The sequence below is a fragment of the Gracilinanus agilis genome, chromosome 1, assembly GCF_016433145.1.
Source record: "Gracilinanus agilis isolate LMUSP501 chromosome 1, AgileGrace, whole genome shotgun sequence".
Taxonomy (NCBI): Eukaryota; Metazoa; Chordata; class Mammalia; order Didelphimorphia; family Didelphidae; genus Gracilinanus; species Gracilinanus agilis.
Window position 1 is genome coordinate 79,227,896 of NC_058130.1, and position 2,820 is coordinate 79,230,715.

The window sequence follows — 2,820 nt, forward strand, 5'->3', positions numbered from 1 at the left end:
AGGATTTTGTGCCCCAACCAAGCCCTCTCATTAGATTCAATTATTATTCATGTCCTCCTATATATTTTCAGAGAATCAAAGAATTTGAGATTTTGAAGGGTACTCAGTAGTCATGGAGTACAACCCATACATCAAAGGAATCCATACTATCTGACAGGAAATCATCCTATGAAACCTTCAAGGAAGAGGAAGCCAGTCTTTCGCAGAGAATGCATCTGCCCAAGGTGCAAGAGATCTTCATCAAGCTTGCCTGCTTTATTTATTTAAGAATTTATGAGTACCAGGATAATACTCTTAACTGTCCAGTTTTGTCCATCTGTTACTCCTTGTACTTTAAACATAAACAGCTTAACCACTTTTCCAGTCATACATTTTCTTTTTTTTTTTCATACCCCTACTTTCCCCTTCACCCCCTACTTTCCCCCCACCCATGGCCGACGCACATTTCCACTGGTTGTAACATGTGTCTTTGTTCAGGGCCTATTTCCACATTATTGTTAGTTGCATTGGTGTGGTAGTTTCGAGTCTACATCCCCAATCATGTCCTCCTCAACCCCTGCATTCAAGCAATTGTTTATTTTCTATGTTTCCTCTCCTGCAGATCTTCCTCTGAATGTGGGTAGCTTTCTTTACCATAAATCCCTCAGAGCTGTCTTGTGTCATTGCATTGTTGCTGGTACAGAGGTCCATTACATTCGATTTTACCATAGTATATCAGTCTCTGTGTACAATGTTCTTCTGGCTCTGCTCCTTTCGCTCTGCATCACTTCCTGGAGGTCTTTCCAGTTCACACATGGAACTCCTCCAGTTTATTACTCCTTTTAGCACAATAGTATTCCATCACAAGCATATACCACAATTTGTTCAGCCATTCCCAAATTGAGGGTCATCCCCTCATTTTCCAGTTTTTTGTCACCACAAAAAGCGCAGCTATAAATATTTTCGTAAGTCTGTTTATCTATGATCTCTTTGGGGTACAAACCCAACAGTGGTATGGCTGAATCAAAGGGCAGACATTCTTTTATAGCCCTTTGAGCATAGTTCCAAATTGCCAGCCAGAATGGTTGGATCAGTTCACAACTCCACCAGCAATGCATTAATGTCCCAATTTTGCCACATCCTCTCCAACATTCATTATTCTCCCCTTCTCTCATTTTAGCCAATCTGCTAAGTATGAGGCGATACCTCAGAGTTGTTTTGATTTGCATTTCTCTAATTATTAGAGATTTAGAACACTTTCTCATGTGCTTATTGATACTTTTGATTTCTTTACCTGTGAATTGCCTATCCATGTCTCTTGCCCATTTTTCAATTGGGGAATGGCTTGATTTTTTATACAATTGATTTAACTCCTTGTATATTTGAGTAATTAGACCCCTGTCAGAGTTTTTTGTTATAAAGATTTTTTCCCAATTTGTTGTTTCCCTTCTGATTTTGACTACATTGTTTTTTTTTGTACAAAAGCTTTTTAGCTTGATATAATCAAAACCATTTAATTTACATTTTGTAATTTTCTCTAACTCTTGCTTGGTTTTAAAATCTTTCCTTTCCCAGAGATTTGATAGGTATACTATTTTGTGTTCACTTAAATTATTTATAGTTTCCCTCTTTATATTCAGGTCATTCACCCATTCTGAATTTATCTTGGTATAGGGTGTGAGATGTTGATCTAAACCTAATCTCTCCCATATTGTTTTCCAAATTTCCCAGCAGTTTTTGTCAAATAGTGGATCATGTCCCAAAAGTTGGTCTCTTTGGGTTTATCACACACTGTCTTGCTGACGTCATTAACCCCAAGTCTATTCCACTGATCCTCCCTTCTATCTCTTAGCCAGTACCATATTGTTTTGGTGACTGCTCCTTTATAGTATAGTTTAATATCTGGTACTGCTAGGCCCCCTTCCTTCACATTTTTTTTCATTATTTCCCTTGATATTCTTGATGTTTTGTTATTCCAAATGAATTTTGTTATAGTTTTTCCTAATACAGTAAAGAAGTTTTTTTGGTAATTTGATAGGTATGGCGCTAAATAGGTAAATTAATTTGGGGTAGAATGTTCATTTTTATTATGTTAGCTCGTCCTACCCATGAACAATTAATGGCTTTCCAATTGTTGAGATCCTGTTTTGTCTGGAAAGTGTTTTGTAGTTGTTATCAAATAATAGCTGTGTTTGTTTTGGTAGATAGATTACCAAGTATTTTATATTGTCTAGGATGATTTTAAATGGTGTTTCTCTTTCTACTTCTTGCTGCTCTAGTGTCTTAGAAATGTATAGAAATGCTGATGATTTATGTGCATTTATTTTGTATCCTGCAACTTTGCTAAAGTTGTTGATTATTTCTACAAGCTTCTTAGTTGATTCTCTAGGATTTTTTAAGTAGACCATCATATGATCTGCAAAGAGTGATAACTTAGTCTCCTCATTGCCTATTTTGATACCTTCAATTTCTTTTTCTTCTCTAATTGCTATTGCTAGTGTTTCTAGTACTATGTTGAATAATAGAGGTGATAATGGGCATCCTTGTTTCACTCCTGATCTTATTGGGAAGGCTTCTAATTTATCTCCATTGCATATAATGCTTGTTGATGGTTTTAGGTATATACTGTTTATAATTTTTAGGAAAGGTCCTTCTATTCCTATACTTTTCAATGCTTTCAATAGGAATGGATGTTGTATTTTGTCAAAGGCTTTTTCAGCATCTATTGAGATAATCACGTGATTTTTGTTTGTTAGACTGTTGATATGGTCAATTATGTGGATGGTTTTCCTAATATTGAACCATCCTTGCATTCCTGGTATAAATCCCACCTGATCATGG